The sequence below is a fragment of the Leucoraja erinacea genome, chromosome 4, assembly GCF_028641065.1.
Source record: "Leucoraja erinacea ecotype New England chromosome 4, Leri_hhj_1, whole genome shotgun sequence".
Lineage (NCBI taxonomy): Eukaryota > Metazoa > Chordata > Chondrichthyes > Rajiformes > Rajidae > Leucoraja > Leucoraja erinaceus.
In genome coordinates, this window is record NC_073380.1 from 21,830,829 (window position 1) to 21,852,919 (window position 22,091).

The following is a 22,091-nucleotide window of genomic DNA, read 5'->3' on the forward strand; positions in this document are numbered from 1 at the left end:
GTACAAAGACGAGTTGATGGGGTTGTGAGAAAGAGAGAGCATATTGCAGTAGTATAGGAAAGTTAAGGGAAGAGGAATGGGAGGAATAGGGTTGTTCCCTTTGAAATTGGCAAGGACCGCAAAGTCTGATTATTCACCTACAACATAATAGGCATAATGATATGCGTGAGAGTGAGTGAGCCAATATTTCTGTTTAATCTGCAGTCAACCACGAAAATCTTGAGCAAACTGTAAAATGCTGGGGGATCTCAGCGGGCCAGGCAACATCTGTGGGGAGGATGGACAGATGACATTTCAGGTTGGGACCCTTCTTCAGAAATGTTTAGGAAGGAACTGCAGATGCTGATTTACACCAAATAACAAAATACTGGAGTTATTCAGCAGATCAGGCAGTATCTCCGGAGAGAAAGAATAGGTGATGTTTCGGGTCAACACCCTTACTCATGGATTCCAACTCTGGTCATTATCTGTTTAAAATAACACCACTTACAAGATATGAAATGCTCTCTCAAATGAAAAGAGAAAGAGGCAGGAGCGCATGAAATAGATTGAATGGGCAAGTTTTGAGTGTAGTTTCTATAATTCTGATTATTACTGATCAATCTAGACACTCGGTTTCTGATATGAAAATCTACATTCAATAAGCTGTTTACAAGTATTCATTGTTCAGGCTGTTGACTGTTATTAAAATCTCACAATCTTCCAAGAGTAAAATACTGTTACTTCGGATTTCAAAGATAATGTATCATGAAAATGCTATGAGTTATTTCCTTCTCGTGGGTTTGAGATTTGTAACTAGACTACTTTTGAAAGCAAAGCATGTTTACACAAGTTAGACAAGGGAAATGGTAGAGCATTGGGGAAAGGGATGGGGAAATAATTTGGGAGGCCCTGTGAAAGAAAGAGGCAAGAGAGACAACAGACCATTAGTGTATCTAGGACACAGTAGCTTAAATGTTCGGATAAGTAATCCTCAGCTTTGGGCTTACACTGAAATGAGTTCAAATATTGCAATAGCAGCAAATCCGTTTAAATTCAGTTAAGTATAGAATTTTGAAATTAAACTGATGGCCAGGAAACAACTAAAAGCCCTGATATCCTCCATGGAATGACAATCTATCGCACTGAGTTTGAGACCTGTATATGCTTTCCATGCTATCCATATGTACAGCAATGAGATTGATGATTTCTATCTGACATAATTATGTAAGCCATTAGGTTCATGGAGCAATTCAGAATGAATTATAGTTTCAATGACACACAATAATTAGAAAAAAAGTAAAGTTACTGATTTTTCAATAAAAAGACACGGAGATTGCAATAGGATATCTTGCCATGCTTCTCCACCATTTAATTCATCTTTCATGTTTTTCTCATGTTACCAGTCCTGAACATATATCTCTAGTCTTTTTAATCTTCTTTATCCTCTATTTTCTCACCCAAGCTATGTGGGAATAGCTTTGTGATCAATTAACAGCACCAAATAATGTATTGCCTTCATCTGATGGCTAGAGTGGAGATGGGATGGTGGAAGTCAGTGTACAGCAGGTTCACTGTTGCTCACAAGACTGGCAGTATTTGAGGAATATATGCAGTACAGTTAAGTATTACAGTCTACGGTTAAGTTTATTGTTGCATGTACCGAGGTACAATGAAAAGCTTTTGTTGTGTGCTATCCAGTTAGCAGAAATATGTAATAGCAGTACATGCCTACAAATAGTCACCTTGACATCCAGCAAGGACTGGAATTAAACATGTGACTCAACTTTCACAGATCAAATGTATGGACAGCCAGCCAGTGCACCTCACTGCTAAAATATAGCTTCCTGAATCATTCAACAACACTGCTCTCTTTTATTTAAGTAACTTTCACTGACGCAGAAGTATTTTTTACAAAGGCCTATAATATTACTGATGCAGTAGTCTTTTCTTTCGATTAATATTAAATTAAGCTAAGTGAAAGAAATCTCTACAAAATTCAATATTTTTATAGTCATTTAATACATCCTCAATGGAGCACTCAAAATTATAATACAGTTCAGTTCATTTTGCTGAGTTGTCAAGGGAGACTGTGTCACTTTACTACTTTATCTCTCCTCCTGGAATTGATAGTCAGTAATACATTTGTAAATCAAGGAAATGTTGAATACAGCAACTCCAGTAAAGCTTCCTTGGCAATGCAGCAGGAATAGTCTGGTTTTTGATTCACTTCAGCTTAATTTTCCCAGCTACTTCCGGGCTGGCCTCACAGGTACTGACTGCTGAACCATTAATTTCAATGGAATTAAATTTTGGAAGTAGATTATATTGTGCAGTCATTATCAAATTATAATTATCAACTGAGTTTGGATCCTCAGTGACCTGAAGGACTCGCTTACTACCAGTTACAAGGTGTATTATTTTCATGTTTGTATTGGCAAGTACTACCAGTTATGAAGCTATTGTTCACTGAAAATGCAGCTGTTTGACTCTTTAGCCAATTAAGAACTTCATTCTTTTGCCATAGCATAGTGCCATAGCTTTGTTGTGTTTTACAAAGGTAACATTGGGTTACTATAGTTTACCTCCTCCAAATCAAAACAAAGTGAGGATAGGATCAGGGGAGAACTTAGGATATATAATTGTACAGTACAGGAACAGGCCAATTGGCCCACAATGTCTGTGCTGAATATCATGTCAGGATCATCTGTTATCTGCCTGCATATAATCCATATCCCTCCATTCTTAGCATATCCATATCCGAAAGCCTCTTAAATGCCACTATCGTATCTGTCTCAACTACCACTCCCAGCAACGTGTTACAGGCACTCACCACCCTCTGTGTGAAAAAAGACTTGCCCCACAGAGCTCTAATATTTGCCCCTTTCATCTTAAAACTATGCTTAGAATAATACAATGCAAGAACAAGCAATTCAGCGAACAACATCAATATTGGACATGATGTCAAGTTAAACTGATTTCCACTCCCTGCACGTGATCCATATCCCTCCATTCCCTACATATCCATGTGTCGATCCAGAATCTCTTAAATGCCACTGTTGTAAGCGCCTCCACCACCACCCTTGGTGAAAGTGCAAAATAGTTTTGACTTTGCTGATGAAAATTTACTAAAACTGTTCTCATTTTAATGAGATGTAGAGCTTATACAGAAAACAAACAGCAAAATCCCAACATTTGTGGGTGTCAAGCTAAAGTCTTTATTGCACCTACAGTATGCACAACTGCAATTTATCCTTTTCATTTTCGCTTGAGATAATTAATTTGGAATTGGGTAGATCAAATAATTTTTGATCACTCTCAGCCTAACCCAAGGGCTCAGGAAAGTTGATTTGTTTCCATTGTGTCAATTTAATGGTTTATATCATTTCTTTCCATGAATACAATTAACTTGACTGCTGCTTGCTTTTTTTCAAATTGTCAGGTTAATAGAATCTCTGGCTAATCTTTGCACTCAATGAATATGGTTACTGTAATGTAAAAAGGAAAATTAAACTTCATCCATTCCACAAAACATTAAGGCTGAATTAGATTGTATCAATTTTTGTTTCGTAACAGTGCCTTTTCTTTCTAAATATTTTAGCTCATGTTTAATTTCCTTCCAAATCTTCTTTTCTTTAGTTTCCATTGTTACAGTCCTGAAAGCATTATAAATTAATCTCTTATAAACATTTAGAGTCGAGAAAGCATTTAGCTCGGCATTACCTGAAGTGGAAGATTTGTAGTATTGACAATGTGATGTACATGTAGAGAAAAGCTTCAAAATGTGGCCTTGCACCCTCACGCAAAATGCAGCACAATCGGGGTTGTTGGTATAAATGTTTCCATCGAGTCATAGAGTTGTGCACTTTGGCCCAACATGTCCATGCAGACCTTTTTGCTCAAGTGCACCAGTCCACTTTGCCTGCATTTGATCTGTATCTTTCTATACTTTGCCTATTCAAGTGCATGTGTAACTGTTTCTAAAACATTGTAATTATATATGATACCATCAACTGCTCTGCAGATTTCTAGATGTCAAGTTCTCTTTGCATAAAGGAAAAATACCCTTCAAATCCTCTTTGTATCTCCTTCCTCTATACTGCTCCGTGGGAAAATTATCTGACCATCTGCGCTAACTATGGCTCGTAATTGTACATACTATTGGATTGGCTCTCAGCATTCTTTGTACTGGGGAAAACAAACCTTGCCCATCCAATCTCTTCCTGTAATAAAAGTACATCAATCCATTAAACATGCTGGTAAACCTCCTCTGCATTCTCCCCAGCACAAGACCATCCTCCATATAGTGTGGTAATTAAAACTGCACACAATACTCTTATGTTCAGTCTAACACAATACTCCAGATGCGGCACATGGAAGGTTTAGATTTATTATGTTAGTTAGCTAGTTAGAATGGTATGTTAGTATTCCTGGCAAAATGATTTGAGTATAGGAGCAGGGAGGTTCTACTGCAGTTGTACAGGGTCTTGGTGAGACCACACCTGGAGTATTACATACAGTTTTGGTCTCCTAATCTGAAAAAAAGACATTCTTGCCATAGAGGGAGTACAGAGAAGGTCCACCAGACTGATTCCTGGGATATCAGGACTTTCATATGAAGAAAGACTGGATAGACTCGGCTTGTATTCGCTAGAATTTAAAAGATTGAGGGCGGATCTTATAGAAACTTAAGGGGTTGGACAGGCTAAATGCAGGAAGATTGTTCCCAATGTTGGGGAAGTCCAGAACAAGGGGTCATAGTTTAAGGATAAGGGGGAAATCTTTTAGAACCGAGATGAGAGAAACATTTTTCACACAGAGAGTGGTGAATCTCTAGAATTCTCTGCCACAGAAGGTAGTTGAGGCCAGTTCATTAGCTATATTTAAGAGGGAGTTAGATGTGGCCCTTGTGGCTAAATGGATCAGGGGTATGGAGCGAAGGCAGGTACAGGATACTGAGTTGGATGATCAGCCATGATCATATTGAATGGCGGTGCAGGCTCGAAGGGCCAAATGGCCTACTCCTGCACCTATTTTCCATGTTTCTATGTTTCTATTATTGCTGCGTGCACTGAGGTACAGTGAAAAGCTTTGTTTTGCATGGTCCAATCTAATCAGATAATACTATTCATAATTACAATCAAGTTCAACTCATGTACAACAGACAGAGCAAAGTAGAGGATGCAGTGTGCAGAATATAATTCTCAGCATTGTAGTGCACCAGTCCCCGAGACAAAGTCCAATATCGGCAATGGGTACAGGTGAATTGGCCAATAGCCCAGCTTAAGGAAGGACCATTCAAGTTTCTCAACACCACCCACAAAGCCTCCACTGCAAGTATTTATTCAGGTTATTTATTTATACGGGGAAAGATAATGCAAATTAACATGCTTTAATGGAAATGTTGTTCTAGGAACAAGGCGTCCAAGGGTAATGGATCACACCACTAATAATGGTTATACTCACATAACAGCTATCTCAGAAACCTTGCACATTTATACCAAAGGCTAAACAACCCAATTAACAATGTAAATTCAAAAGGATGAAGTAATTTATGTTTTAGAAGCATTTACCAGCTATGAGCCCAAAGAGTTTAATTTATTTAATAAACAAACTACCTAATGTTATTAGCTTGTCACATATCTAAGGAGTTTAATTCTAAATTAATCCCATCAATTCAGATTATTCTCAGTCACTGATCTCAACTATAAATTTTTAACCAGTATGCCAGTTAACGTTGACCTATCTTGGTATCACTGCAACCTTCTACTTATTTTGACAATTTATGTTGTCAATTTGATGGCTTTAATAATTAATAATTAAAAGGTCAAAGGCTGTTGGAATAAGTTACCAGTGAGATGGATGATGTGGACTGCGCAAATGTGCTCAAGAAAAAATCAAGCAGGTTTCAGTGGAGAGATGGTGGAGCATGTCAGGGAGGAGGTTTTTTTGAATTTGTATTACAGCAAATAGTACACATTGCGTGTTTAGTTGTATCTCCTGTGTCCCCACTATGGTGTCACAACCAATTACAATTTCCAATCAGTCCAGTAATAAGGGTCAAACCTTCTGGATCTAACTCATCCTGCACCAAAATGCCCATGTTTTAATATGGATCAAGTTTTTTTCATGGACATTACCATTTTGAAGTTGAGAAATTAACCTATTCATTGATTTTATACATATACAATGCCATATAAACAGTCTCTAATCCATTCAGTGTTTTTTTTAATATTGCCATCTCTAAGATTAACTTTGTGAAGGGACATTCTAATTGGTAGACAGTAAAGTTTGCTAATTTTAATTCCCAAATATGAAATGAATAATATTTTCTGAATCAAACACCATCTTGTTTTAAGAGTAATCTACTCTCGACTTGTCAAGTACACACAACAACACATAGCAATATATATGTAACACCATATTGCAGGTTCTACAGAGTTTCTGTAAATATGAGTAAAAGACTAAAACCCTGTCTCGCGGTGCGAGTCCACCCACGAGTGATCCCAAGTGAAAGAAAAAATCAAACTCGTGGTTGTCTACGAGATTCCAAGTTTATGTTCACGAGTTTAAATGAGTTCCCATGTGTATGTCTAAATTTGCCATTTACTTCTCATTTCTGCGATGTACCAAGCTCCTCTCCCAAGTTACTCTTGAGTCAACAATGACTACCGACATGTGGAAAAATCATCACAAGGATAAAAATGTCATGCATTTTTTTTTACTATAAAAAGCCTCCCATGACCATGGACAGAACTGTCCCGATGATCAGCTTCTCCGTGTCTCTTATGTAGCTGCGTTTAAGAAACGGACTGCAGGGAGAACTTCAAAGCTTTTGTAAATCGATTAAATTCAGGTAGAAGTTGAACTCAAGATTTAAATCCCCTGAAAGTTAGGTTTCTTAACACAGGGTAGATGTTCTGCCAGAACGGAGTTGCTTAATAAAATTGTTGCCCGTTTTCTTCCGTTTCTTGCATGACCTCGGCTTGCCAGCTTTATTTCACACTCCGTGATCTGTGTAATGTATATAAGTGTAAAATAATAAACTGACCAAGAAGGTCCAGTGTTCTCCCCTGTTAGTTTAGTTTAGAGATACAGATAGGAAATAGGCCCTTGGACAACCGGGACCGCGCTGACCAGCGATCCCCGCACACTAACACCATCCTACACCCAATATGGACATTTTTACATTCACCAAGCCAATTAACCTACAAACCTGTACATCTTTGGAGTGTGGGGGGATCTTGGAGAAAACCCACGCAGGTCACGGAAGAACTTACAAACTCAGTGCAGACAGCAACCATAGTCGGCTTTGGGGGAGGAGCAGGTGACATCGGTGACCAGGCGAGGGATGTAGACCGTGGTCTGATTGATTCACCACACGAACCACCTGGCGTCGCAGGTGCAGAGAAAGTGGTTGCCGCTTAGCCGCAGCTCCCAAAGGTGTTTGATGGCGCTGTCCGGGAAACTGGAGGCCTGGATGGTCTTCAGGTTGTTGTAGCTGAGATCCAGGTACTGCAGGGAGGTCACGTCCCGCAGGAAGTCTTTGGTCAGCTTGGAGATCTGGTTGCGGGTGAGGTTGAAGACGCAGGATCTGGGTGCAGTTGGACAGCATGCGAGGCACCGTGATCAACAGACTTGCTACCAAGGTCCAGCAGCTCCAACCAGCATAGCAGGTAAAGCCTGCCCCAGTTGAAGCTCCACAGCTGGTTACCACTCAGCACAAGCTCCTTGAGTAGCGGGGGCAGGGGTCAAACACGTTTTGCGGCATGAAAGCGAGTTTCTTCCCTTAATAATCCGCAGCTATCTGTGTTCGAGAGCAAAAACTTGCAAAGGGCACACACGGTTCTTCGCCAGCGAAGATGGACACAGAATGCTGGAGTAACACAACGGGACAGGCAGCATCTCTGGAGAGAAGGAATGGGTGACGTTTCAGGTCGAGATCCATTACTTCTCTCCAGAGATACGGCAACAGCACAGCACAAAACCAGTCTGAATAAGGGTCTCGACCCGAAACGTCACCAATTCCTTTTTTCCAGAGATGCTGTCTGCCTCGCTGAGTTACTCCAGCATTTTGTGTCTCTATCCCATGGCTTATAATGTCACCTCACATTGTAAAATCATTATCTGAAGAAATGTTTCCTCGCTGGCTCAAACATAATCTATGTAGAACTCATGTTTTTCTCTGTATCATATACGTGAGAATTCCCTCAGTATGGTCACTTTTCACGCGTCCCACCCGGTGTTAACCCTTACCATCAATGTTTGAGCCCCCGTCTTCGCTCTGTACCTACAGCTTCATCGGCGGCTCTCTTCCATCAAAAGTATCCAAGTTCATTTCAGACCCCTATATCCATCCATTCATTCATTCATTTTCTACGGTAAACTCACGGGCCACTACGTTCTTACAACGAGTTTAAATGTTTCAAATTTTAACATCAAGTGTAAATTTTACTTGTGGAAATCTTTAAACATTTAAAAAAAAATTCAAGTTAACAAGTTTCCCGGGTACCTGCCGTTAGCGCCACGAGTCGCTAAGTTGCATCCACGAGTTCCGACGTCCCCACTACGTTAATTGTACGTGATTACCACGAGTTAAATTTGTTTTAAACTTGGGGTCACTCGTGGGTCGACTCGCACCGTGGGACAAGGGCTTAAGGGACATCGGCAAAACATATTTGAGTGGCAGTAAGAAGAGGGGTGGTGCCAAGGTAAAGAAGGTCGAAGCAGAAAAGGAGAAAGATGCATTAGATATGTATTTCAGCAAAACTATCTCAGAAAATGCAGAAGAGCGAGTGGAGCCACAACACGGTGAAGATGATGACACTGAAGGAAGCCAGTCTGAAGAAGTTATGCAAGCCAATCAAAGTGGGAATTTATTTACTGAAAGTGAAATCGGCTATTTCAAAAGTGTTGAATTTGATAAACAAGGAAACTCGCCTGTTGACATGACTGCTGGCGCCTGAGGCAAGGGAGAACGGGAATTCAAAATCTGACAGTTGTGTAGAATTAACAGATGATCCTGCAACAAGGCCAGAAATGATGTCCGAGTGTCAGGGACTATTTAGTGAAAAAAGGACCACCTACAATTATAGTAGAATTTTTCACCAAGAATGAGAGTGGATCACACTTTTAAAAAATGTCACTGCAAAAGAAAACAGCCAAATGGTGAAATCGTTCATGGCTAATATACTCTGTATCAAGTGATAAAATCTTCTGTTAGTACTGCAAGCTTTATGATAATAACGGAGCAAGTGCACTTGCAAGGTATGGTTTGAATAATGGCCGAACATTCATACAAGACTAGCATGACGAGTATGAGAACGCCAAAAAGTATTCGTAAGTTCAGGGGCGGAAATCCCGGGGGGATGGGGCCCCCTCCATATTTTTGGAGGTGTGAAACATGTATTTTGCAATCAGTTCCCATCCGACTGCACGCTGCGGAGTCGCGGCTGCATGCATGGTCAGCTAGCTCAGATTATGAAATGAAATAGACCACTATGCTGCCCGCTAACATTTGCCTTCCTTACAATCTTCGTTGAATGGCCTAATTCAGTGTTACAACCATTCTATGATTCTGCGAGTGTGCAGGAAGGAACTGCAGATATACCAAAGATAGACACAAAGCGCTGCAGTAACTCAGATGGTCAGGCAGCTTCTCTGGAGTTAAAGGATGGGTGATGTTTCGGGTCGGGTCCCTTGTTCGAACAGGAGGAAACCTACATGGTCAGAGGGAGAATGGGCAAACTCCACACAGATGGCACCCGAAGTCAGGATTGAGCCCGGGTCTCTGGCGCTGTGAGGCAGTAGCTCTTGTGGTTGAAGAAGGGTCCCGACCAGAAATGTCACTTATGGTTTTTCTCCGTATGATACTGGCGGCAAACTAACTTTCCAGAAACTGAATGATATGCATATAATAATGTAGCAATTCACACTTTATAAAAGGCGTTCTCGATTGTTAGTAATCACATTCAATTTAACATGTAATTTCTTTCAGCGATCCACAAGACAACAACACACCTGTTCACAACTAAACCAGAGGACAAACAGGTGATGAGTGCTACTGAAAAAGAAAGCCCCAGCTGGAGATCACGGTGGAGAAGCCCTGTTGTAAGGGACCGCGGAGAAAAAGCTGGGGGGGGGGGGGGAGAAATAACCCGCAATGGAGTGTTTCTACAAGGACCACAGAGGAACCCCAGCTGTAACAAATCACGACCACGAGACAAGGTTCAGGAGGAGTGTTGCCTCGCTGCAGAAGGTTTTAAAAGGACATGCAGGTAAATTCCTTACTCGAAGGTCGTTTTGTGCTATTTTGTGAGAATATGTTACAGGATTGGACGTCGGCGGGAGCAACTGTGATCGCATATCCCGCATGGAGCGGTTGATGGATCAGAAGCTCCAATGTGACATGCTCCGGTATATGGAGCCTAGTCACCAGGGGGTCCTGGGACGCCCATACCAGCACCTTATTGAGGGCTGCATAATGCATCTCCCTCAACAGAGGGCTGCATTAGGAGTCACTTCGGGGCTAACTCTGAAGACAGGGGTTTGGCTGAAAAAAACACAAATGTGCAGGGGGTGCAGGAACAACACTACCAGCAGCAGGAGCTCGATGAGTGGCCATCGGGTTCAGGAAGGCCACATCATCACACAAGACCTCACATCTTCGACGGCAGCACCCCTACGCACATCACCACCAGCAAACCACGATGAACTGAAGCTGGTGAAAGCTTGAAGGCCGTACAACCAGGACAAAGGTCTTTTTTAGGCCACAGCCCAAATGGCCTTTGTTGGAAGATGCGCCAACCTCGTACGCGAGCTCCTCTACCTCCAGGAGCAGATGTAAAATCATGCACACATTCATGAGGCAGCTCCTGGTCAGGTTGCATAAGTCCTCCCATTCGGGTAAAGGTATGGAACCTCATTGATGATGTCTCCAGTCACAGATACAAGTGGTAATATTTAACTGTTGAGGGATTACGTGCCCTCCGCTCCCAGCCCTCTATTATAAAGTTCAACTGGTATTATGGTTCTCTTATCTTACTATGTTCAGTTCAACAACTGTTTTCTGTGATTTCACACCGCTGCTTTGAAGATTGACATGCATGCGTACTGGACGGGGTCTTCACGTAATCCTTCAACGTTACTCCTCATAAAATAAAGATCAAACTTCAAACTGGTAAGTTCTCGTTTAATCTTACTATTAAATAGCCTGTCCCACTTTCGCGATTTTTTTCGGCGATGGATGCTCCATCACGATATGCTCCAGCAAGAGGAACGTTATATCCGTGGATCTCCTCAGGGGCCCGTGGCAGCAGCACCTGTTGAAGGGCTGCATAATGTCTCCCCCTCGAAGGAGGAGAGCATACGGGGTCAGTTTTGTTCTGACTCCGAGGTCGGAGGTATAGCCGGGGAGCATACCTCAAAGCAGGGGCCTGCGGCAGCACCTATTCAGGGCTGCCTATGAATCTTCCTCTCTGTGCAGGGGAGTGCGAATGGTCAGTGGGTAACTGACTTCAAATTCTAAAGTATGTCCGTGGAACATACTGGACCACATGCGAATGGATTCAAAGCAGTCCTCGCAAACGAAGGTGGCAGAATACCCGGAAGGGGCCAGAGTTCCCCTCATGCTATATGCCGGGAATGAACAGCGCTATCAGGAGTGACATTAAAGACCAGCCGCCAAATCTTCTCTTCAGGTAAGACCTATTCAACAGGTAAAAACCTGGATAAGGAAGCAAAAGCTGTCGGACCAATCGAGGTACCAACGACGAGCAAAGCGTCATCGTTGCGGCGACAACACACCTCACACCTCCATTGGCAGTAAGCAGTTCACTGAACTTAGTGGTAGCATGAAAGCTGGGCAGAGGTCTTCAATCCGAGACCCAAGTCAGGCTCTAGAAAAATATGGGACCATCTACGTTGGTAATATTTACACTTGTTTTTTGTACAAATGATAATGATAACATGTGTTTAGTTTATGTGTGTATGAAAGTAGCTTTCCCCTTGAAGTGGCCTTACAACACACAAATGGTTGTGGCACCTAACCATGTAAACTGCACAATACTAAGGTTCAAAGCACCGAATTGGGCCAGATTTGTCTTTACAGGCAAGCTCAGAATTATGTCCAGAGTTGTCTTTCAAGGCAACCTCAGTATTATGGCCAGGATTGGCTTTCGGGACAGGTTCGGAAATCGGGCCAGAGTTACTCGAGCAGGTACGGAATTCGTAGGCGTGGTCTGTTCTTTGTGAAAAAGATGCAGAATGTCGTTTAACTTGCATGTGCAGTATAAATTTTTCCAAATAGGAAACTTTGCATCTGATTTCCTTAGGATGCTCCCATTTACAGAGATCACCGGAGGCATTTGAAATTTATCTGGATAAAGGCAATGATAAAAACATTGCAAAATGGATTAATTTCAGTTCCGAGGTTATTTACCAGATTACTAAAACCGATGCTTGGACTGCTCAGAGCTCAAAAACATTTGTTATGTGTTGTCTGGAGGATATTCTAATGCTGATTGTTGCTAAAATTAAGGTGATACCAACTAGACTTGTTCATCATTGGGATTTACCTTTAACTATTAATTAGTCTGTGACTCCGCCCTGGGGTAAGAGATTGGAACTAATAGGAGCCTGTAACAATCTTGTTGTGATAAAGCAGCCTTCTATTCATCAAGTGTAATTGGCAATATAGTAGCTGTGATTCAGATGTGCAAGTAGGGGAGCTTACCTCATGCAAAATAGTAATCTTTCAAGTGCCATGTAGGGCTTTGTGACAGACATTATGCTATTACCAGCTGAAGCTACAAAAGTCATAATGGTGGACGAACAGTATTCAGCATTGCCCCAATAGTCTAGTCAGTAAAATTTCAGTTATATTATAAACTGATGGGGCTCTAATGTGGAAAATTATGAATGCCCTCTCTAGTTCAGAGAGATTTGCATGAGTTAACAATTATTCAGTTATTGGTATCAACTACCTATAGATACTATGTGCATTCTAGATGTTAAAGTGTTATTGAGCGAATATGTATTATCTGCATGTTCAACGTTGAGTTGATACAATATGGTGGTGGCATATGTTAGTCACATGGGTGCAATCAAGTCAGAATATCCTGCAATAATTTACCTAATCTCATTTTTCGTTAGTATCATCACGTACAATCAATGACAACACGAAATGGGTATTGGATCATTAATTATTTGATGAAATTTTGGCTCGATGGAACTCCAAATATCAATAAGTTTGTTTCCAGGCTCATTTACCAGTTGCAAAATATGTGGCATAACAGTGGCGAAAGAAACATTCTTGCTTCAAGGAGAAGGAAGTTCCTTTTGTCTCCCTCCATTTTGCCTCATCAGACGGGTCTTGCAATAAAGTCAGCAAGATCCCGCTTTAGGTTGTCATTCTGTCTGACTGGCCTATGCAGCCATGCTTTCTGCTTTCACCGTGAATAATAATACAACCTTTTACGGTTATTCTAAACGTAAAACTTTGCTGGTTCAGCCTGTGGCTCGGGAAACCAGCCTCTGCATGCTAAAATCAATTTATTGACATAGATTCTGAGTAGACTGCACTTGCAGCTCGGATTGTCAGACCGATCCTGATTTGTGCTCACTGCAGAGTGCAGAGATAGCACCAAAAATGATAGGCATTACATTTCCTCTTCAGGGGTTGGGAAGTGTTTTGTTTAAATGCTAATGTTACATCTTATATGGTACAGATAACTGACATCTTGGAGTTTGTTTCAAATGGGTCTTTGACAATAAATTGAGTTAGAAGACCATTAACTGTGCCCAACGTTTCCCATCTTCTTTAACCATATAACCATATAACAATTACAGCACGGAAACAGACCATCTCGGCCCTACAAGTCCATGCCGAACAATTTTTTTTTCCCCTTAGTCCCACCTGCCTGCACTCATACCATAACCCTCCATTCCCTTCTCATCCATATGCCTATCCAATTTATTTTTAAATGATACCAATGAACCTGCCTCCACCACTTCCACTGGGAGCTCATTCCACACCGCCACCACTCTCTGCGTAAAGAAGTTCCCCCTCATATTACCCCTAAACTTCTGTCCCTTAATTCTGAAGTCATGTCCTCTTGTTTGAATCTTCCCTATTCTCAAAGGGAAAAGCTTGTCCACATCAACTCTGTCTATCCCTCTCATCATTTTAAAGACCTCTATCAGGTCCCCCCTTAACCTTCTGCGCCCCAGAGAATAAAGACCTAACTTATTCAACCTATCTCTGTAACTTAGTTGTTGAAACCCAGGCAACATTCTAGTAAATCTCCTCTGTACTCTCTCTATTTTGTTGACATCCTTCCTATAATTGGGCAACCAAAATTGTACACCATACTCCAGATTTGGTCTCACCAATGCCTTGTACAATTTTAACATTACATCCCAGCTTCTATACTCAATGCTCTGATTTATAAAGGCTAGCATACCAAAAGCTTTCTTTACCACCCTATCTATATGAGATTCCACCTTCAAGGAACTATGCACGGTTATACCCAGATCCCTCTATTCAACTGTATTCTTCAATTCCCTACCATTTACCATGTACGTCCTATTTTGATTTGATCTGCCAAGGTGTAGCACCTCACATTTATCAGCATTAAACTCCATCTGCCATCTTTCAGCCCATTTTTCCAAATGGCCTAAATCACTCTGTAGACTTTGGAAATCCTCTTCATTATCCACAACACCCCTTATCTTGGTATCATCTGCATACTTACGAATCCAATTTACCACACCTTCATCCAGATCATTGATGTACATGACAAACAACAAAGGACCCAACACAGATCCCTGAGGCACCCCACTAGTCACCGGCCTCGAACCCGATAAACAGCCATCCACCATTACCCTCTGGCTTCTCCCATTCAGCCACTGTTGAATCCATCTTGCTATTCCTGCATTTATACCCAACAGTTGAACCTTCTTAACCAACCTTCCATGAGGAACCTTGTCAAAGGCCTTACTAAAGTCCATATAGACAACATCCACTGCTTTACCCTCGTCAATTTCCCTAGTAACCTCTTCAATAAAATTCAAGAAGATTAGTCAAACATGACCTTCCAGGCACAAATCCATGTTGACTGTTCCTAATCAGACCCTGTTTATCTAGATGCTTATATATATTATCTCTAAGTATCTTTTCCATTAATTTGCCCACCACTGAAGTCAAACTAACAGGTCTATAATTGCTAGGTTTACTCTTAGAACCCTTTTTAAACAATGGAACAACATGCGCAGTACGCCAATCCTCGGGGACTATTCCCGTTTCTAATGACATTTGAAATATTTCTGTCATAGCCCCGGCTATTTCTACACTAACTTCCCTCAATGTCCTAGGGAATATACTGTCAGGACCTGGAGACTTATCCACTTTTATATTTTTCAAAAGTGTCAGTACTTCTTTTACTTTGAAACTCATAGTATCCATAGCTACTCTACTAGTTTCCCTTACCTCACATAATTCAATATCCTTCTCCTTGGTGAATACCGAAGAAAAAAGATTGTTCAATATCTCCCCCATCTCTTTTGGCTCTGCAGATAGCTGTCCACTCTGTCCCTCCAATGGACCAACTTTATCCCTCGTTATCCTTTTGCTATTAATATAGCTGTAGAAACCCTTTGGATTGACTTTCACCTTACTTGCCAAAGCAACCTCATATCTTCTTTTAGCTTTTCTAATTTCTTTCTTAAGATTCTTTTTACATTCCTTATACTCCATAAAGCATCTCATTTACTTCATGCTGCCTATAATTATTGTAGATCTCCCTCTTTTTGTGAAAAAGATGTCCAATTTCCCTTGAAAACCAGGGCTCTTTCCAATTTTTACTGTTTCCTTTCAACCGAACAGGAACATAAAGATTCTGTACTCTTAAAATTTCCCCTTTAAATGTCCTCCATTTCTCTTCTACATCTTTCCCATAAAACAAAATGTCCCAGTTCACTCCTTTTAAATCATCTCGCATCGCATCAAAGTTAGCCTTTCTCTAATCAAAAATCTCAACCCTAGGTCCAGTTCTGACCCTCTCCATAATTATATTGAAACTAATGGTATTGTGATCACTGGACCCGAAGTGCTCCCCAACGCATACCTCCGCCACCTGTCCAGTCTCATTTCCTAACAGGAGGTCCAGCACTGCCCCTCCTCTAGTAGGTACCTCTATGTATTGCTGCAAAAAACTATCCTGCACACATTTTACAAATTCCAACCCATCCAGCCCATTTACAGAATGTGTTTCCCAGTCTATGTGTGGAAAGTTGAAATCTCCCACAATCACTACCTTGTGCTTACTACTAATCTCTGCTATCTCCTTACATATTTGCTCTTCCAATTCTCGTTCCCCGTTTGGCGGTCTATAATACACCCCTATAAGTGTTGCTACACCTTTCCCACTTCTCAATTCCATCCAAATAGCCTCCCTAGATGAGCCTTCCAATCTATCCTGCCAAAGCACTGCTGTAATATCTTCCCTGACTAGCAATGCAATACCTCCACCTCTTGCCCCTCCAATTCTATCACACCTGAAGCAACGAAATCCTGGAATATTTAGTTTCCAATCACAGCCCTCCTGCAACCACGTTTCACTGATCGCCACAACATCATACTTCCAGGTGTCTATCCAGATTCTAAGCTCATCCACCTTTCTTACAATGCTCCTAGCATTAAAATATGCACATTTAAGAAAACCCCCGTCTCTTATTCTCTGTTTATTTCCTTTTTTTTCTTTCTCCTCTTGTGTCCGAGTGCTTCCCATTTCTGCTTCCTGCCTCCCATTCTGTCTACTACCTTTCGCTATTTGAGTCCCTCGCCCCAACCATTCTAGTTTAAAGTCTCCCCAGCTGCCTTTGCAAATTTCCCCCCTAGGATATTGGTCCCCCTCGGGTTCAAGTGCAACCCATCCTTTCTGTACAGGTCCCACCTTCCCCAAAAGAAGTCCCAATGATCCAGGAACTTGAATCCCTGCCCTCTGCACCAGTCTTTCAGCCACGCATTTATCCTCCACCTCGCTCCATTCCTACTCTCACTGTCGCGTGGCACAGGCAGTAATCCTGAGATTGTTACGTTTTTGGTCCTTTTTCTTAACTCTCCTCCCAACTCCCTAAATCCTCCCTTCAGGACCTCATCCCTTTTTTTCCCTATGTCATTGGTACCTATATGTACCACGACCTCAGGCTCCTCTCCCTCTGATTTAAGGATGTCTTGGATGCGTTGAGACACGTCCGAGACCTTGGCACCAGGGAGGCAGACCACCATCCTGGTCTCCCGACTGCGTCCACAGAATCGCCTATCCGACCCCTTAACAATAGAGTTCCCAATTACTATTCTTTGCTGCAGCAAACGGGTTTCGCCTTCTGATCCAGAATTTATAGAGGATATCTTTCCCACAAGTTCTCCCAGGACAAGCATAGGGCAGTATGGGATTTTGACATGATAATAGCACTATTTCACCAGGGGGCTCCAGCTACATTCTAAGCTTTGGCTCGGCTCTCATAAGGTAGTTATCCTCATGGCGCTGGTCTCAGCACAACGGGTTCAGTCACTACATATTGTGACTGGACAGGATGGTTACATCTGCAAATAATATTATATTTTAATGGTTATTTAAGCGGAGCAGTCGTGAGGTCTCAAATTAGTTTCATGGCATACCCAATGGACCTTCGGTTGGGTATGATCACACATATACAACAATACATCAAGGTCACGAAGAGCCTTAAATGCTCTGAACTAGCAATGTTTGTAATTACAAAAACTTTATAAAAAGGTATTGGTTCAGACCATCTCCAAGTGGTTAAAATGGGGTTTGGCTCATGCAGGAGTAGATACTGATATTTTTTGAGTATCACTCCACCAGGGCTGCTATCAGCAGCAAAGGTTATGTACGTTCCGCTGGACCACATCCTGGCGACTGCAGGATGGTCGAACGAACAAACTTTCTGAACATTTCATAATAGCCTATTGCCAGGCCAGGGGTATTTGCCAATTCTATTTTCGGTTCAGTGGTTAGTTTACTCCCGGATGAGAGGAGTTACTATTATTTATTAATTTCCTCATCTGTCAATGAAGCAGTTGTGGTTGTGTAGACTCGTTTCTCACGGCATGAAATCACAGAGCTTTGAAATCTTCACAGAATCACTCACGTGACTCCCAAGTAAAATAGTAAGATTAAATGAGAAATTACCAGTTTGAAGTTTGATCTTTATTTTATGAGGAGTTATGTTGGTGAGTACGTGCCCTCCACTCCCAACCCTCTCTCATAAAGATCACTCGGTATTTCTAATCTTCTCTAAGTCTTACTATGTTACTTCGATTGCTGTTATCTGTGATTTCACACCGCTGCTTTGATGCGCGTGCGGACTGGCAGGGCTTATTCACGTAATCGCTCATCGTAACTCCTCATAAAATAAAGATCAAACTTCAAACTGTTAAGTTCTCGTTTAATCTTACAATTTCATTCCACGCCATTCATTTATCATTAGTCAATTACTTGTTGTACAGTCGTAGAATCAAGGAGTCATGCAGCACAGCAACAGGCCCTTTGGTCCAACTCGTCCTGCTGATGAAGATGCCCAATCTAAGCTAGTGCCATTTGCCCAGGTTTGACACATATTCCTCTAAACCTTTCCTAAGTACCTGTACAAGTATATTTTAAATGCAGCTATAATTCCTGCATCAACTATGTTCTCTGGTAGCTTCTTGCATATTCCCACCACCCTCTGAGTATTCTAGCTTGCCCATCCTCTCCAGATAGCTCAGGTCTTTGAGTCCTGGCAACATCTTTATTAACCTTCTCTGAACTGTGGCTTCTTATGCAGCATATAACTATTATATAACTACCTGCAGCTGTCCATCCTTTCACTCTTATTTTTAGCGTGTTAAATGTTTGTTTGGAGGTATAATCTTTTTTATGTGGGTGGTAGGGGTGCTATTTTTCTCAGTCCCTACCTGGTCAGAGAAGCGGCTTTACTCCAGGCTGTATCTTCGCCCCTTCCTCGCGGCCTACCACCGGGACTGTGGTAGGGACAGAGAAAAATATCTGGCGTTTCCTGCCAGGACCGGCCAGAACTTCGGCTTTGGTGCCGGCACAGCGCTGGGGCGCCATCGAGGAGCAGGGGATGCCTTGACCGGGTCACCGTGTGGTGGGCTCCGGAGTGCTGATACCGCCAACTCCGAACATCACGGAGCTGTGGTTGCGTAACTTCCAGCCGCCGCTGACTCTGAACACCGCGGAGCCTGAGATCTCTAGCCGAGATCGCCAATGTCGGAGCTCTGACCAGCGCGGCCTGTGGACTTCGGGAGCCGCGGTCTCTGGCAGCAAGCGGCCGTTCCAGACGCTCCAAGCCGCTGAAGAGTGTTCTCCCGACGCCAAAACCCCATTATCTGGCGAGCGGGCCTGAAAATCGGGCCACCGTTGCATGACTGCGGAGGCCTCAATAGGCCTGACCATGAGTGAACAAGGGGAAGAGGACTGGACTTTGTGCCTTCCCTCACAGTGGGAACCATTGTGGGGGGATTTTTTTAAGTTTTATGTTCAATTCTTTTTTAATGTGGTGCCTTACTTTTATTGGCGTGCTGCAAGTAATCTGAATTTCACTGTGGGGATTAATAAAGCATTTATCTATCTATCCATCTATTAAAACTCTCTTGGACCAAGGAGCTCATTGTAGACTTCAGGAAGTCCAGAGGTGGCACGCACACCCCCATCCACATTAACGGGACGGAGGTGGAACGTGTTTCTAGCTTCAGGTTCCTGGGAGTCAACATCTCCGATGACCTCTCTTGGACCCACAATACCTCTACTCTGATCAAGAAGGCTCAATAGCGTCTCTTCTTCCTGAGGAGACTGAAGAAGGTCCATCTGTCTCCTCAGATCCTGGTGAACTTCTACCGCTGCACCATCGAGAGCATCCTTACCAACTGCATCACAGTATGGTATGGCAACTGCTCTGTCTCCGACCGGAAGGCACTGCAGAGGGTGGTGAAAATTGCCCAACGCATCACCGGTTCCACGCTCCCCTCCATTGAGTCTGTCCCAAGCAAGCGCTGTCTGCGGAGGGCACTCAGCATCGCCAAGGACTGCTCTCACCCCAACCATGGACTGTTTACCCTCCTACCATCCGGGAGGCGCTACAGGTCTCTCCGTTGCCGAACCAGCAGGTCGAGGAACAGCTTCTTTCCGGCGGCTGTCACTCTACTAAACAATACCTCGGTGACTGCCAGCCACCCCCCCCCCGGACACTTATTATTTATTTTTTATTCAAATCGTTTGCTATGTCGCTCTTCAAGGGAGATGCTAAATGCATTTCGTTGTCTCTGTACTGTACACTGACAATGACAATTAAAATTGAATCTGAATCTGAATCTGAATCTTGGTTAGTTTGTTTGTTTGTTCGTTTGTTTGGTTATCAGTCACATCTCCTCCAAAACCTGACAATGAGCGATAAAGAAGAAATGTTTACATATTCCGGTAGAGATTTACCTCATGAATTCAAAAATCTCCTCATCTGAAAATGTGGTTAATAATTTCCCAAGTTTTTTACTAAAATTGTTTAAAATATAACTGCTGCATGACGTCACAATGCCTTTGCCCCTCGCGACCAGCTGCGCAGACTTTTCAATGCGCAGCCAGTTATGTGGATTGAAGCCCATGTACACATGATCAAGTCGTGCAGCGCGCTCCGCAGCGCTTCTTGAAGCTCAACAACATGGCGGCGGCGGTCATTATTGCAGCGCGGCCGCGGGGAAGCACAGTTGAAAAGTCGCCATCGCGACCATCACAGGGGACGACCTCCACTCCCTCCCGATCATCTGTCACGCTGGCGAGTGCGCTGCCGGCCCTCCGCTGTTTTTCACAGTCCTCAGAACGCTGCGGGCCGCACTCTGGTCAACAACACCTGCAGCCTAGCTCGGGTCCCGCCTCCCGCCTCCCACTCCTCTCCCACCCCCTCCCCCTCTCCTCCCCTCCCCCATCCCCCTCTTTCACCCCTCTCTCCCCCCTTCCCCTCTCCCCACCCCCTTCTCCCCCCTTTTCCCCCCCTCCCCCCTGTGTGTGTGGGGGAGTGGTTAGCGTGTGTATGACGCTGCAGCCGCCCCCCCCCCACAACCGCACATTGAGGGGACGGAACCCAATGGGTTCACCTTGGTCTAGGAATTTATAAAAATCTCATCCGTGCTTTTAAATAGGTTTAACCGTATCTCTGATATCTTCCCTAGTCTTACAGCTTTCTGATATATGTGTCTGCTTGCATACCTTCAAGTTTAATTGCTCTATTTTCGGCAGTTGCTTCTTCAGTTGCCTGAACCGTTGACTTGGGAATTTCCTCATTAATTACCACCAGCTCTCCAACGTGCTTTCCTCATTTAAAGTTCTCCTTAAAGCCTCCTTGATGAGATGTGAGGTAGCATCCCTGTATCTTACTGGCATTATGTGCACATATTTTAACATTCTCGTGGGGCACCTTAGGACATTTTACTCCGTTAAAGTACAAATTGAAATCAGTACTTTTTAAGGTTTATGTTTCTCCAGAAGCCCCAATGTAATTTCAGTGACAATTCCTGCAACACAATGTGTTACTGTAGGTAACTTGCATCTCATGTTCCTGTTTTGGCCCAGACTTATGTTGTAGAACAAAGAGTACTGGAATATCCAGTACTTTACTTCTTCAGGAACTAATGGCTATCAGAATTGTACACACAAAAATGTGGAGTAACTCAGCAGGTCAGACGGCATCTGTGGAGGAAAGGATAGGTGATGTTTTGGTTCTAAACCCTTCTGCAGACTTTTGTCAGGAGAGTGATAGAATCCTGTTTCCACAGAGCATTTAGTGAAGTTACAGCAATCAACTTGGAGCAAATCCAACAAAATTCCTGCTATTGCTTGTAATACATTGACCAAGAAATGTTTCTTCCCAGCTGTTATCACTCAACAGAACCATCCTACTGCAACATGAGCAGTCCTGAACTACTATTGGACTCTCTTTGATCGAACATTACTGGCGTTACTTTGCACTAAATATTATTCCCTTATCATGTGTCTGTACACTGTAAATGGCTCGATTGCAATCATGTATTGTCTTTCCGC